The sequence below is a fragment of the Columba livia genome, chromosome W (genome assembly GCF_036013475.1).
Source record: "Columba livia isolate bColLiv1 breed racing homer chromosome W, bColLiv1.pat.W.v2, whole genome shotgun sequence".
Classification (NCBI taxonomy): Eukaryota; Metazoa; Chordata; class Aves; order Columbiformes; family Columbidae; genus Columba; species Columba livia.
Window position 1 is genome coordinate 18,994,523 of NC_088641.1, and position 16,071 is coordinate 19,010,593.

At 45.3% G+C, this 16,071-nt stretch overlaps 1 protein-coding gene across 1 annotated transcript in view; it reads right to left on the minus strand.

Moving 5' to 3' along the window:
- The window catches only part of LOC135577008 (dymeclin-like), a 225,210-nt gene extending 224,968 nt beyond the window's left edge, over positions 1 to 242 (minus strand). The window contains 1 exon segment of the mRNA XM_065044447.1: positions 91 to 242. The gene's annotated coding sequence lies outside the window, so the exon portion shown is untranslated.
- Between the last annotated feature and the right edge of the window lie 15,829 nt (positions 243 to 16,071).

The following is a 16,071-nucleotide window of genomic DNA, read 5'->3' on the forward strand; positions in this document are numbered from 1 at the left end:
AGAGCCCCAGAGGTCCCCCACCACCGCCCGCACCCCTCAGCCGCCCCCCAGCCCCCGCCAAGGGTCGGGCCCGGAGGAACCGCTGCTTACCCCGTCAGCGTCGCCTGTCTACTCGCACGAAAACCGCTGTACTAGCAAGTAGGTGACCAATACCGAAGACCCAGGACCCGACAAGACCCAATCAAGACCTCCACAACCACCACTACCTACTAGCCTTTCACGTCGTCAGCACGTCCCGACGCGCATGCGCACAAGGCGGCAGGGATTGGTCAGGGGAGGTGCGGTGCCGCAGGGCACGCTGGGAAGTGTAGTCCGGCGCGGGGAGGCTGCCACGGACGGGTCATGAACTCCGGGTGAGCCTTTCCCACGGGTACAGGCTGCTCTCGGGAACTCGCGGGGTGGTCGGGGGCACGGGCTGGGTGCCGCGGCTTCACCTCCCCTGCAGCCCGCCTTTTCAGTCAGTGACACTTGAGATAATTGGAGGAAGCAGGACCTGAGGTAACTGGAGGCACCAACAGCAGGTGTCTTGAGGGAGGACTGACCAGACACAATCCTGCCCTCACACAGCTTTAAATCATTGCTTATACCTTTGGTAACCTCCATTTCTGAGGTGTTTTAAACGCTATCAGCAGCTGGTTCTATAACTACCCTTTAGTCCCTTCAAAAAGAAACCCCTTCACAATATGAATAATCCTGTGGCAGATGCATTTGACCCCCCCAGCTAAACCAACAGCAGTTTGGTCCAGGCTCCAGAGGAGGTAAAGGCCTGACCTGCAGCCAGGCCAAGAACTCCTTCCAGGAGACCCACAGGGAAGTAGAACAGCAACTGAACACTGGTAACTTGTGGGCACAGGGAGTCTCGTGCAGACTTTTCCTACTGGATTTGACTACGAGTCAACCACTTCATTCTATAAATACCACAGCCTGGATGAGCCCACTTTGAGCTCTCCCTGCTAAATAAGTGAGCTGTATGGCAATGGTTTTACTACTCACAGATCAGTGGATGAGCCCAATTTAAGTTTAATATTAATCATTTAGCTTAAGTAGATGCACACTAAATATAATTATTTATTTAGAGATATAAGGTTGTATGATTTTTAATATACTCTTTGCTTCATGTTACTTGGTAAACTGGATTTGGTAAAATTTTAAGCTGTAAAGTTCTGCTCATATTTACCAAAAGCAACTACAAACTACACTGGACACTTATAAGAAAAGGTCTAGTTTGCACTTTGCTGGGAAAAATGGAACTGACTGGGAAAAATAACATTCCAAGGATAATGTGGAGACATTACAGACATCTGCAAAATGGGGCCTATTTCACACTTGAGAAGAAATGATTTATTCAGACAAAACAGTATCACAGAATCACCGAATCACAGAATGTTAGGAATTGGAAGGGACCTCAAAAGATCATCTAGTCCAATCCCCCTGCCGGAGCAGGAACATCTAGATGAAGTTACACAGGAATGTGTCCAGGTGGGTTTTGAATGTCTCCAGAGGAGGAGACTCCACAACCTTCCAGTGCTCTGTCACCCTCACTGTGAAGAAGTTTCTTCTCATATTTAAGCGGAACCTCCTGTGTTCCAGTTTGTATCCATTGCCCCTTGTCTTATCATTGGTTGTCACCGAGAAGAGCCTGGCTCCATCCTCCTGACACTCACCCTTTACATATTTATAAACATTAATGAGGTCACCCCTCAGTCTCCTCCAAGCTAAAGAGACCCAGCTCCCTCAGCCTTTCTTCATAAGGGAGGTGCTCCACTCCCTTAATCACCTTCATTGCCCTACGCTGGACTCTCTCCAGCAGTTCCCTGTCCTTCTTGAACTGAGGGGCCCAGAACTGGTCACAATATTCCAGATGTGGTCTCGCCAGGGCAGAGTAGAGGGGAAGGAGAATCTCTCTGGACCTACTAACCACCCCCCTTCTAATACACCCCAGGATGCCATTGGCCTTCCTGGCCACAAGGGCACAGTGCTGGCTCATGGTCATCCTGTTGTCCACCAGGACCCCCAGGTCCCTTTCCCCTACACTGATCTCCAATAGGTCGTTCCCCAACTTATACTGGAACCTGGGGTTGTTCCTACCCAGATGCAAGACTCTACACTTTCCCTTGTTATATTTCATTAAATTTTTCCCCGCCCAATTCTCCAGCCTGTCTAGGTCTCGCACAGCCTTTCGGCATGTCAGCCACTCCTCCCAGTTTGGTGTCATCACCAAACTTGCTGAAAGTGCACTCTATTCCCTCATCCAAGTCATTGATGAATATGTTGAACAGTACTGGTCCCAGTACCGACCCTTGAGGGACTCCACTAGATACAGGCCTCCAACTAGACTCTGCCGCATTGGCCACAGCTCTCTGGCTTCTTCCCTTCAGCCACTTCACCATCCACCTCACTACCCGATCGTCCATTCCACACTTCCTCAATTTAGCAGTGAGGATGTTGTGGGACACTGTATCAAATGCTTTACTGAAATCAAGATAGACCGTATCCACTGCTTTGCCATCATCTATCCACCTGGTTATGTCCTCATAAAAGGCCATGAGGTTGGTTAAGCATGACTTCCCCTTGGTGAAGCCATGTTGGCTGGCCCTAATGACCCTCTTATCCTTGATATGCCTTGAGATGGCACCAAGGATAAATTATTCCATCACCTTCCCAGGGTTGGAGGTGAGGCTGACTGGTCTATAGTTACCTGGGTCCTCCTTCTTGCCCTTTTTGAAGACTGGAAAGACATTTGCTTTCCTCCAGTCCTCAGGAACCTCTCCTGTTTCCCACAACTTAGCAAAGATGATGGAGAGTGGCCTAGCAATGACTTCAGCCAGCTCCCTCAGCACCCGTGGGTGCATCCCATCCAGACCCATGGATTTATGGATGTCCAGATTTCTTAATTGGTCCCTAACCCAGTCCTCATCAACCCAGGCAGACTCCTCCATTGTCCTGCCTTCCTCTGGGGCCTCAGGGGCACAGGGCTCCTCAGGACAGCCTCCTGCAGAGTACACAGAGACAAAGGCAGCATTCAGTAACTCTGCCTTCTCTGTATCTTCTGTCACCAGGGCACCCACCTCATTCATTAGTGGGCCTACATTGCCTCTAGTGTTTTATCTGCCATGTATTTGAAGAAGCTCTTCCTGTTGTCCTTGACCCCTCTTGCCAGGTTTAATTCTAAGGAGGCCTTAGCTTTCCTAGTTGCCTCCCTACATCCTCTGACAACAGCCTTATATTTTTCCCAAGTGGCCAGCCCCTCTTTCCATGATCTGTAAACTCTCCTCTTCCATTTGAGTTTGCCCAGCAGTTCCTTGTTTAAGCAAGCAGGTCTCCTAGCTCCCGTCGTTGACTACATGTTGGGATGCTCTGATCTTGAGCTTGGAAGAAGCAGTCCCTGAATGCTAACCAACTATCTTGGGCCCCTTTACTTTCAAGTACCCTTTCCCATGGGAATTGCTTGAAAAGGCCAAAGTTGGCCCTACTGAAGTCCAGGGTTGTGATTCTGCTAGGTATTCTATTCCTGCCACATGAGATCCTGAACTCTGCCATCTCATGGTTGCTGCAGCCAAGGCAGCCCTCAACCTTTACCGCTTCAACCAGACCCTCCTTGTTAGTGAGGATGAGATCCAGCAGTGGTCCTCCTCTAGTTGGCTCATCCACCATTTGCATTAGGAAGTTATCATCAAGGCACTGGAGGAACCTCCTGGACTGTGGCTGGCTGGCTGGCTGAGTAGTCCTTCCAGAAAACATCAGGGTAGTTAAAATCTCCCATGACAACCAGGGCCTGTAATTGCAAGGCTGCTCTCAGCTGCCTGTAGAAGGCCTCATCAACTTCCTCATCCTGATCTGGTGGCCTGTAATAGACACCCACAACAGTATCACCCAAGTACCTGCAAGGATATGGACTATAAACATACAGCTGAACAAAACAAAGGCCCACGTGGCATCAGAGAAAAGGATCCAATGAGAAGCAAAAAGACCCCAAAGTGAAATATTGCTATTGGACTGAATCATGGTGCAAATGGTTTGTAAAGATATAAAGGTCTATGGTTTTCTATATTCGAGTTGGACCTATGTGCAGGTACCCAGCTTGAGCCAGCCCTCCTGCTATTCTACTCCTTTAAAATTTCTTTTTTTTCTGAGTATTTTGTCTCCTGAAAGTCTGCTCTGCATACCTTTATCAGGTCTCACCTGAAAGTTTGCCGCTGGAGCTTTAAACATAGACACCAGAGCGAACAGTTATCAGGGAGGGAATGCCTGAAAGTTTGCTTTTGCGAATGGGTTCAGGCCTCCCCTGAAAGTTTGCTTATGGAGCTCTAAAATACAGACTCTTTAAGAAATCTAAACATTGTTCTGCAGTGAGCAGAACCCTAAATCACCCCCCCACGACAGTATCGCAGTGCGTGACACTAAATACGCAACCCGGATCTTAGACATACGTGTAAAACCTGTAAACTGGGTGTGTGAGCAAACAGCGCATATGCAAATGGTGCAAGTGAAAAGGTGGGTGTAACCACTTCATATACGTTGGCACAAAAAAGCAAAAATCTTTGGCTTCATGTTCATGTAGTGTTTGATTGGACCACTGCAGCAATAAAAATGGTGCACAGCCAACAGAGTGGCTATAAAAGAGGTAAGACTGTGCACAAAAAATGAATTGATAAACAATCCTCATGCAAAATACAAGTATTGCTACATTTATCTATGTATAAATACATCTTTTCACAACATTTCAAAGAATTTATGTTTCAAATACAACAATGAAAGAAAGATAGAGCACTATGAGCTAAAAAATATTCATAAGGCAAGAAAATCACTGTAGCAAATGTGGTTTTTGAGATTATTTCAATTAAATTACTGCAGTCAGGCTCACTGAAAAGCAAAAATAATGACAGTCTGTGAAACCTAAAATATTATTTGATTCATCGAGCATGTTCTAACAATCAGGAAACTGCACAAGGGAGATAATCCTTTCATGTATTAGTTCAATGGAACAGAATTAGTTCTCATTGAAGGCAGATTTAGTTAATCTAAGTGTAAATTAAATTTCTCTTCATTTCCTTTACCAGCAGCCTCTGAAAAGACTCTTCTTTCAGCATGATGTTCTGCATTGTACAGAAGGCTGAGGTGCAATTGCTGCATTTGGGTAATAACATTATATTGTATTACTATCATTAGATTGGCTTTGTGAATATTAACACATCTGAATAAAGATCATTTTGCATAGAATTCACTGTCAGTTTCGACATCCTGAGAGGCTGATCATGTTCCATTCAACCCACCATAATTTCCTTTGCCTGCAGAATCAGGTCCATCAAAAGAATTGGCAATATAAAACTTTCTGAATATTTTTTTTTGCACATAATTGCAGTATTTTACAGGTGTATTTCAACTTTTGAAGTTCTTGGCATCCAGCTCCCGAAACAACACAGGGAAGGTACCATGTCACATTTAGACCTTCCTGTAAAGAAATCTAATTTTAAATTAGATTATTTGAATGTTATTTTTTTCAAATAGTGATTTCTTGATTATTCCTCAATAATATTTAAATAAACCTGGACAGCTGTAATGCAGCTAAGACTAGATTTGCAGAAGTTAAACTTCCTTGATATATATATTGTTCTCTCATGTGAGGATTTCCTTCATTTCTGTCAACTTATTTTTCCTAAATAAGGCTTTGAGCGCTTCTTAGCATCCCAGCAGGTGATCTCCTCTATTTCACCTGTTTTCTGACTTATTTTTTCTTAACGATTCACAACAAAATAGGATTTTTGACCCATTCTTGGAAATTTTTGCAACACAAACCTGCCAGGACTCCCAGTGAAGTGCCTCATTCCAGAAAGCTTTGTGATGATTAATCACATCAGCGTTTAATTGCAGCTTAGAAAAGTATTGAAACACCCCTTCAGAAATCACGAATGGGGTAATTTTACAAACAATAAGAGATAATTGCATTATCTACCTATTATTTTGCTTTTTGCAGGCTTTTCAGCAGCCCTGCTGTTTAAATACGGTGCTAGAAGCCTAATTACTATAGTTTATTGTCTGTGTCACTGTCTGATGCACTTCCTTGTAAAATAATACCCTAAATAACTCCATTAATTATGTAGATTTTAGAAACTGCGTATATTTACAAACTAAAGGAGCCCCAGTACGGCTCTTGCTCTGCTTTTTGTCATGTTCCCAGATGTAAGAGGTGAAGATATTACTCCAAAACTTTGGCCTACTTATCAGATGCCTGTAATTTTAAAACAGCGGTGTGGGAAACTGCAGCGGGTCTGTGGAATCCTTGACAAAAAATATGAGAGTAGAGATCAGCCTTGAGATATTAAGATTTACCCTTGAGAAGGATGGGAGTAAAGGAGTATCCGGAGAGAGGAGAGATGTACCCGTGAGAAAGAAGGGGATAGAAGAATAACATGGATGATAGAAAAATTAACCAATGAGATGTTAGTGCTGTAACTTGTAACCAATAGTGAAAAGACATGTGAACTGGTAGAATTGTATAAAAATGCACTTGTAGCAATAAATGGCATCTATTACTTTCATCTTGAAAGAACTTGGTCCATGTCGTTTTTCTGTTTCAACCGCGACACAGTGGCTAAGTTTACCTGTCCTAGGACGCAAACCACAGCAGAAAGGATGATCTTTTACCTTTTACCATCTGAAGTTTTGATGGATACGATTTGTCGCAACAATATACAGGCGAAATATCCAAAGATACAGAGGACAAAAATGATCAGAAACTAGAGTGGCCTCTTTTCCTCACTTCTGCTTCCTAATCCCTGTCTTCGACAGAGCCTGAAAAAGCCCGACAGGGGCCCACAAGAGTCCAACAGAAGCCGACAAAGCCCAACAGAGTTTGACAAACCCTGACAGAGCCCAAAAGAGCTCAACAAAACTTGACAGAGCCCCACAGGGTCCAACAGAGACCGAAAGGGCTGGAAGGAGCCTGACAAAGCCTGACAGGGCCTGACAGACACCGCCAGGACCCGTCAGAGCCTGAGAAAGCCCGACAAATCCTGACAGAGTCCAACAGAGCCTGACAGGGTCTGAGAGAAGCCAACAAAGACCAACACAGCCTGCAAAAGTTTGACAAATCCCGACAGAGCCCAACACAGATAGACAGAGCCTGACAAGGACCGACAGAATCCGACAAGGACCAAAAAAGATAGACAGAGCTTGACAGGGCCCGACAAAGCATGACGGAGCCTGACAAAGCCCGACAGAGCCATACAGTTTGACAGAAGCTGACAGGTCCTGACAGAGCACAACAGGGCAGAACAGAGCCAGAAAAAGCCCGACAGAGCCTTACAGAGACTGACAGAGCCCAACGGAGTCCGATAAAGCCCAACAGAGCCCGATAGAGCTTGACAGAGCCTGACAAGGCCTGACAGAGTTCGACAGTGGCTGACAGAGCCCAACAAAGCCAAACATAGCTCGACAAAGCCAAACATAGCTCAACAAAGCCTGACAGGGCCTGACAGAGCCTGACAGTGACCGACAAAGCCTGACAGAACCTGACAAAGCTCGACAAAGCCTGACAAAACCCAACATTACCTGACAGAGCTTGACAGACCCCGACAAGGCCTGGTAGAGTTTGACAGGGCCTGACAGTACCCAACAAAGCCAGACAGAGCCTGACAAAGCCTGATGGGGCCTGACAGAGGCCGACACATATGGAGTATCTTGCAGATAGTTACCTTGAGTTACTGGAACGACCTTAACTAAAATAGAATAAGAAACCAGAATGTTTTAGTACAAGAAAAGATAGACTAAAATAGAATAAGAAATCAGAATGTTTTAGTATAAGAAAATATATTTACAATGTGTTAGCCAAACTGCCAGAGTACGTGCAAGGTTAAGTAAACCAATCATAAGATAACTTTAAGCGCATGAACAGCTGGTACAAGCCAATTAAAACAGAAAGTTAAACGCATGTACAACAGCTACTAACTATAAATGTAAGTGCCTCACTAAAATAAAAGGTCTCTTGGTTCACCTGCACTGGGAGTCCGTGCTTTTAATCCCTCAAATGGTGACCCTGACATGATAGGGTTGAAAAAGCGCTGAAGCGAGTGTCCGGAGGGACTCCAGCCGAACGATCTTCTTGACAGCTGGACTGATTGAGAAACAAAGAAACAGAAGAGGAAGAGAAGAGGAAGAGGAAGAGGAAGAGGAAGAGGAAGAGGAAGAGGAAGAGAAGAGAGAAACATAACCAGGTAATCACTGTATCATGAATACAGATGAGCAGCTGGATAGTTAAATATGGGACATAATTTGTCTGTAGAAGAAGAAACTATAGTGAAACTATTATTGCAACTTTTACAAAAGCGGGGTATAAAATATGAAGAGTGTACTGTTAAGTTAATGCTAAAATGGCTTAAAGTAAATGGTGCTCTGTCATCAGGAATGGAAGTCTTTGATCCAAAGACTTGGGGGCACGCAGGGACTATAATTTGGGAAGCTGCTTCCAAAGGTGATCTTAAAGCAAAAGAAATAATGACAACATAGCGCTTAGTAACAGAGACTCTTAAAGCTATAAAAACAGAAAAGAAAGTATCGGGAGCAGTGAGACGATCTTTAAGCTCCCCAGTAGATGTCAGCAAAGACCAAGAAAAGAGTGCAGAGGAAAGTTTCAATATAAGTGAAGAAAATTCAGAGCAAGACCTAACAGACCTTAATGTGACTATACCTGGTGTGGCAATTTCTAAACCTTTATTGCCCCCTTTTAATACCGACCCTGTAGTGAAAAAGGAGCCCACCGTCCCTAGTGCTCCGCCGTTACATTCAGAGCATGATTTTGATCCGTGGAGCTGATGGCAATTGTTACAAGAGGCAATTGCCTCGAGGGACAGTGATGTCTCATTAGCTTTTCCTGTGATAGTGCGTGATCAGGGACCAAACGAATGGACTTCATTTCAATGGGACTTGATAAGAGAGCTGCGCAGAACAGTTACAGCTTGTGGCTTAACTGCACCATTCTCCCAATCACTATTGGAAAACATTTTTACGGCACACTTGCTAACACCTTTTGACTGCAGACAGCTTGCAGCCATGATCTTAATGCCCACACATAAATTATTGTGGGAGCAAAAGTGGAGTGAACTGTGTACTGTTGCTGCACTTGGGAATTTAGAACGGTGGGAGGACGACCCTTGCTTTGGAGCGGGTTTGCTTCAGCTCCTAGGACAAGTGCAGTTTGCAGATTCTAGATTACAAGGACGGCTGCACACCAACATTCTGCATTGTGCAGCTCATCTTGCTTACCAAGCTATGATAAAAATTTCTGAGTCTGGCAAAGCGGAAAACTCTTTCAAAAAGATAATTCAAGGTCCAAATGAGCCATATATGCAATTCATAGATTGTCTGAGAGATGCTTTGGATAAACAATTAGAAAATAAGGAAGCGAAGCAAGCTGTAGCATTTAAATTAGCCGTGGAGAATGCCAATGTCAACTGTAAAAAGATTTTAACTTCGTTGCCAGTAAATACGACTTTGGTGCAAATGACTGAAGCATGCAATAGAGTGGGGTCCATTATTTATCATACCGAGGCACTTGCCAGTGCCTTCGCCACTGTGTTGTGAGTTACCAAGCCAAAAAAGTGTTTTTCTTGCGATGATGATGGACACCTGAGCTACCAGTGTTCCAATCGAAGAGAGGACTTCCAAGCTACAAGAGCTCAAGGGGGGCCAACAGTACCAGAAACTTGTCCTAGATATCAGAAAGGATGCCACTATGCTAACCAATGTAGATCCAGATTCAAAAAAGATGGAACCCCGCTGCCTGCTTGATCTAATGGTGGAAGGTTGGGAAACGGAAATCAGAGCATGAGGTGGAACCACGCGTCGACACAACTGACATCATTGAATGCTCCAAGGCAACAATCACTCCACCACTCCAACCCTGCAGTGTGGGCAGTCTCACCACCAAGACCAGAGGGAGTGCCAGAGTGGATGTCTGTGGATGGGTTTCTATTAGATGGAGATTTGTTACTGAATTAACCAGGCCCAACGGAATTTCAAGGCCAACTTAGAAAGCTGAAAACAGGACCTGCTGTGGGAGTGAGGCAGTTCTACAATAAAAGGGCCTCAACAAGACATAAATCAACGGACCTATCAGCAGTGAGACTCCAGTGTGTGGACAGCTCGTGAACATAGATGATATCCAATTAGTGAATGCATGCTTGGAGCGTGGATGCGTGATCAGAGAATAGTTGCATATATAAGGAGGCTTGTTTATGTAATAAATGGCTTTGCGTGATTCACATTGAATCAAAATGCTGAGTCCATTATTCGTTCCAACAAATGGTGACCCCGACGTGATACTCTGAATGGCGTCTCACTATGATTGGGGAAACGCCTGGAGCGGCCCAGCCAGAGGCGGTTCAGCTGGACTGAAGACCGGACGGAGGCGTACGGACGCCCCGGGGATAAATTCGTCGACGGATCACCAGAAAAGGTGAGTGGCTGGGGGCAGGAGGAGGGAAGAGTGAAGTTATGGAGCAAAACGTATTTTCTGAAGAACAAGCTGTAGTTAAACTCCTCCTGCATATTCTCTCTGTGAGAGGACTTAAATAGGAAGAAAGTAACATATGCAGACTTAGTTTGGTGTAGAATTAACAGCTACCTGGGAGAAACCGAGAAGGCTTTTAAACGTGAACTTTGGGACGATAAAGGGCAGAAATTATGGGATAAGGTCAGCAATGGAGATAAAGAAGCTAAATCATTAGCAACTACATGGAAGCTTATAATTACTACCTTAAAAGATTTTAAGGCTGAACGGTCTGCTGCTGCTGGAGTTTTTGCAGCGTTGCAGCCTAATAAGAATCCTGAAGTTTGCTGTGAAGTTTACCCAGTTCGTATCTTTGATACCCTCCCTACTCCATCCCCTGCTGTGTCTTCGGCACCCCCGATGGTTCAGCAGTCCGAGGCGGGGGGAGGAAAAATGTCGAGCAGGTGTCCTCCTACACTATTACCCAACCCTGATGAGAACAGCAAGTCCAAAGGATTGGAATCAGACAACTTGCCCAAAGAACCTGTGAAAGCTGAGAATGCTAAAGTCGCAAACAAGTGTACTATCAGGCCTTTTGCCAATTTGTATCTGCTTTTACCGTCTTTTAACCCTCCAACTTCCATGAGAGAGCAGAAGGAGTCGCTGGATAAGAACTGGACAAAAGAACTGGGTGAAAGATTAGATCAGCTAATAGCGAGTGAATCCAGCAGTCGGCAATGCGGTCATGCTGATCGTGACGGGAAAGGGGGTGCGCTTGGGGACTCAGGTTATACGAATAATTATGATGCTAGAAAGTATTGCCGAGAATGTGCACTGTTCCGAACCCCCCTGTTACTAATGATTCTCCAGCACCGTTCAAGTCCGTGTTATCTGATGACTCAGATGAGGATGAGGTTTTGCAGCATTTTCCTGAAAAGTTAAAAGGAAAAGGAGTATGTGTACGAGTTGCCGCGAGATCAGATAAAAACCATGAAAGACTCAAGCAAAATGAGACCTATGCAATGTAACAGCTATGGATCATTTAGGACAGAACGATGGGGATTCACTGAAAGCGGCAGGTATCCCCCAACTCTTGGAATAGACACTAATTGGCACATCACAATTAGAGGCGTGATTAGTTTCTGAAATCCTAAGGCAGTCAGCAGACCTTGCATATCAAGCTATGAGAGAGGTGCCTGAAAACGACAAAGCAGCCAAATCATCTATGACTATTAATCAGGGTCCCAATGAGAATTACATGCAATTTATTGACCATCTTCAAGAGGCCATCAATAGGCAGGTTGAAAACTTAGAAGCTAAGGAAGCACTGGTGTTGAAATTAGCAGTAGAGAATGCTAATCAACATGTTATCTGCAAGTCTTACAGTACATATTACGTGCTTCTGTGTATTGCCTCTCTGAAAATCAAGAAACTTGTCAGGAATGTGAGTTAATTGTTTTACTAGTTGTCAGGGATTGGCTCAAGGAGCATGGACATGAGTCCACCGAGCAACTGTACGAGCAGAGCCCATTTTAGTTGACATAAGTAGGCCTTAGTTAGCTTGTCTATTAGGCCGTGGGAAAGGGGGGAATGGAAAAGTACTGACTAAGGCAGGGTCAGGATATCCTTGAAGAGATAAGAGTCAGAAGAATGCGGGATGCGCATAGCTAGCTAAACCCAAGTAGGTGGAGTAAGTAAATGTAAACTTTTAGTGCTTAGCCTATTAGATAGAGACAAGTATGCATAATTATGGTATTTGGTATAAATACACGCTATCTCAGGCAATAAAGTTGAATCATGCTTTATCACTCACATTGAGTCAGCCTGCATGTTTTCCTCAGCCGCGTACTCGCAAGTGGCACCCGAACAGGGACTCTTGAAGGAGCGGCTGAAGCAGAGGGGCACCGGGAAGCAGCGACCGGGGGGTCAAGAGCGACCGAACACTGTGTGCGTCGGTATGTCATCTCTGAGGACCTGAACTGAATTTAGGAGTTCGCTGTCTGCATGGGCTACAGGGCAAGGGCTGCAGGTGGTGCCAGGTTTACAAGGTACCAAGGATTATAGGGTAAGGCGCCTTTCTTTTGCCTAAGGGCTGGTATCAGGATTTCTTTTGCCTAAGGGCAGGTATCAGGATTTCTTTTGCCTAAGGGCAGGTATCAGTATATGGATAACGGAACTATGGATTTAAAAGTAGCCCTAAATTTATTGCAGTGCTTTTCAGAAAAGTGGGGAGTTGATTGTATCAAGCATTTAACGGGGTTAGTAACGTTAGGTAAAGTTAAGGGTTGTTTTCAGAATCCGGATTCTCTTTTTGATGTGTCGGAATGGAGAAAATTAGGAGACATACTATGGGATATGGTTATAGATGATGATAAATCAGCGAAGAACCTCAGAAGACTATTAACTTGGTGCAGAGGCAATGGGTATCCTGCTGACCTGTCAGGAGTTTTTCAAATAGAGACTTGGAAAAAGATGGGAACTGTGTTGTGGAAGACAATCAGTCACCATGAAAAATATATTCTCGGCCTTGTAATCACCTGGAAACTGAAAATAGAACTGGGCAACAGAACTGTGTGACAGATTAGATCAGCTAACAGCAAGTGAATCCGACAGTCGGCAATGTGGTCATGATAATTGTGACGGGAAAGGGGGTGCTCCTGGGGACTCAGGGTATAAAACTTAGAAGTTAAGGAAGCACTGGTGTTGAAATTAGCAGTAGAGAATGCTAATGTTTGCTATCAACATGTTATTTGCAAGTTTTACAGTGCATATTATGTGCTCCTGTTTATTGCCTCTCTGAAAGTCAAGCAGCTTGTCAGGAATGTGAGTTAATTGTTTCACTGGTTGTTGTTAGAATTGTTTCTTTGTGGTATAAGTACACCGTAAAACTTTCTCTCCACTTTTCCCACTCATGCTGCAAGCAGCCCTATGCTTTTCCATGGGGTCAGAAATTACTGTTTTCAGTCGTGTTCAGAAAAAATCGGTATTGGGAGGTGTTTCAAAACATAGGGAAGCGCTTGGAAATATGAGGAAAGAAGATCTTGTAAAATATTGTAATTAATGGTGGCTGCTGTATAAGTTAAATGATTGGGAAAAGTGTCCGGGGTATAGAATCTTGAAGTATAACACCTTATTGCAATTAATGTTGTTTTTAGGGTGAGAAGAGTAAGACAAAATAAATCCCTACAAGAGATCATTAAATCATTTCAGACAGCTGAGAGAGAGTTAACTGATAACACGCAGGTCACAGTAAACTTGCTGAAGTCTGCACAATGTTTTCCTTATTAGCCTGTTTTCTTTGTGGGTATCTGTTTAAGCATGTTGCAATTTTGGTAGGTCTTTGTTATATGGTACAGTAAGTTCACAGACTGTTAAATCATGAGAATCGGTTGACTCAAAAGGTGCGTTTTGTGATAGTACAAAAGATCATGAGTAATTTAGTTCCTTACTGCGTGAACGTGATGTTAAGATTTTATGTGTAGTAGCTGTCAGGTTTGTCAGGGTCTGTTGGGCCCTTTCACAACCTGTTGTGTCCTGTCAGGCCCTGTCAGGACCTGTCAGGATCTATCGGGCCCTGTCGGGTGTTGTCGGGCTATGTCAGTCCCTGTTGGGCTTTCTCAGGCTCTGTCGGGCCCTGTCATGCTTTTTCTGGCCCTATCAAGCTCTGTTGGGCTCTGTCGCGCCCTGTAAGGCCCTGTCGGGTTCTGTCAGTGTCTGTCAGGCCCTGTTGGGATTTGTTGGGCTATGGAGGGTCCTGTCGGCCTTTGTTGGGCCCTGTCGGTTCCTTGTCGAGACTTCTCGAGCATTATCGGACCATATCAGGCTCTGTTGGGCCCTGTCGGGTTTTGATGGGCTCTGTCAGGCCCTATTAGGCCTTTTCGGTCTTTGTTAGACCCTATCAGTCTCTGTCAAGATCTGTCAAGCTTTCTTGGGACCTGTCGGTCTCTCTCGGGCACAGTCAGGCCCTGTCAATCTCTGTCAAGCCCTTTCAGGCTCTGTCGGGCCCTTTCAGTTCCTGTCGGTCCTTATCTGTCTCTGTTGGGTCCTGTCAGGCTTTGTTGGGTTCTGTTGAGTCCTGTCAGGCTCTATCAGGCCCTCTCCGGCTTTGTCAGGCTCTGTCGAGCCCTGTCGGGCCCTATCGAGTTCTGTCGTGCTCTGTCAGTCTCTGTCACGCCCTGTCGGGACTTCGCAGGCTTTATCGGACCATATCAGGCTCTGACTGGCCCTGTTGGGTTTGACAGGTTCTCCTGCATCCTGTCGGGCTCTGTCAGGCCCTATTAGGCCTTTTCGGACTTTGTTAGACCCTGTCAGTCTCTGTCGGGATCTGTTGGGCTTTCTCGGGACCTGTCGGTCTCTCTTGGGCACTGTCAGGCCCTGTCAATCTCTGTCAAGCCCTTTCAGGCTCTGTCAGGCCCTTTCAGTTCCTGTCAGTCCTTATCTGGCTCTGTTGAGCCCTTTCAGGCTTTGTTGGGGCATTTCGGTCCCTGTTGGGCCCTATCGACCTTTGTTGGGCTCTGTCAAACCATGTGGGGCTCAATCGGGCGTTATCAGGTGTTGTCAGGCTCTTTCCGTCCCTGTCAGGCCTTTTCAGGCTTTGTCGGGCTCTGTCAGGCTCTGTCAGGCCCTGTTGGACCCTATCGGGTTCTTTCATGCTCTGTCAGGCCCTGTCGGGCTTTCTCAGGCTTTGTCGGGTCCTGTCGGGCTTTCTCAGGCCCTTTCAGGCTTTGTCGGTCTATGGTGTGCCCTGTCAGGCTCTGTCAGGCTCTATTAGTCTTTGTCAAGCGCTTTCAGGCTTTGTTGGTCCCTGTCGAGTTCTATCTGGCTCTGTCGAGCTCTCTAGGGCTTTGTCAGGCTGGACTAGATGTTAAAAATGTGCTCTACACTGCAGATGGAGATAATGGTCCTACCTGGAGCCTCTGGCAGAAAGCATCAGGAGAAACCCAAGGTCGACCCTTAGGTTTTTGGAGTTAAGGATACAAAGGATCTGAGGCCACCTATACTCCAACTGAAAAGGAGATACTACCAGCATATGAATGAGTCTGAGCTGCTTCAGAAGTGATTGGTACTGAAGCACAGCTCCTCCTGGCGCCTTGACTGCCAGTGCTGAGCTGGATGTTCAAAGGGACGGTTCCCTCTACACATCATGCAAAGGATGTTATGTGGAGTAAATGGATTGCATTGATCACACAACAAATTGGAAGTCCCAATCACACAGGGATCTTAGAAGAGATTACAGACTGGCCAGAAAATAGACTTTGGGATGTCTCCAGATGAGGAGGAAGTAATGAGGCACAGAAATTACTTTACAACCCCTAAGATTGTAAAGAGGTATCACAGTATCACAGTATGCTTGGGATTGGAAGGGACCTCAAAAGATCATCTAGTCCAATCCCCCTGCTGGAGCAGGAACGCCTAGGTGAGGTCTCACAGGTATGTTTATTTACACAGCACCGGACACACAGGGAATAATTTCACCTAATACATGTGTAAATTTCCAGTAGCTGTAAGCTTGGTTAAATGCAGTCAAGCGTTACATATTCATGAAAGTTTTAGGAATGCCTATACATATTCATAACCTGTCCCCA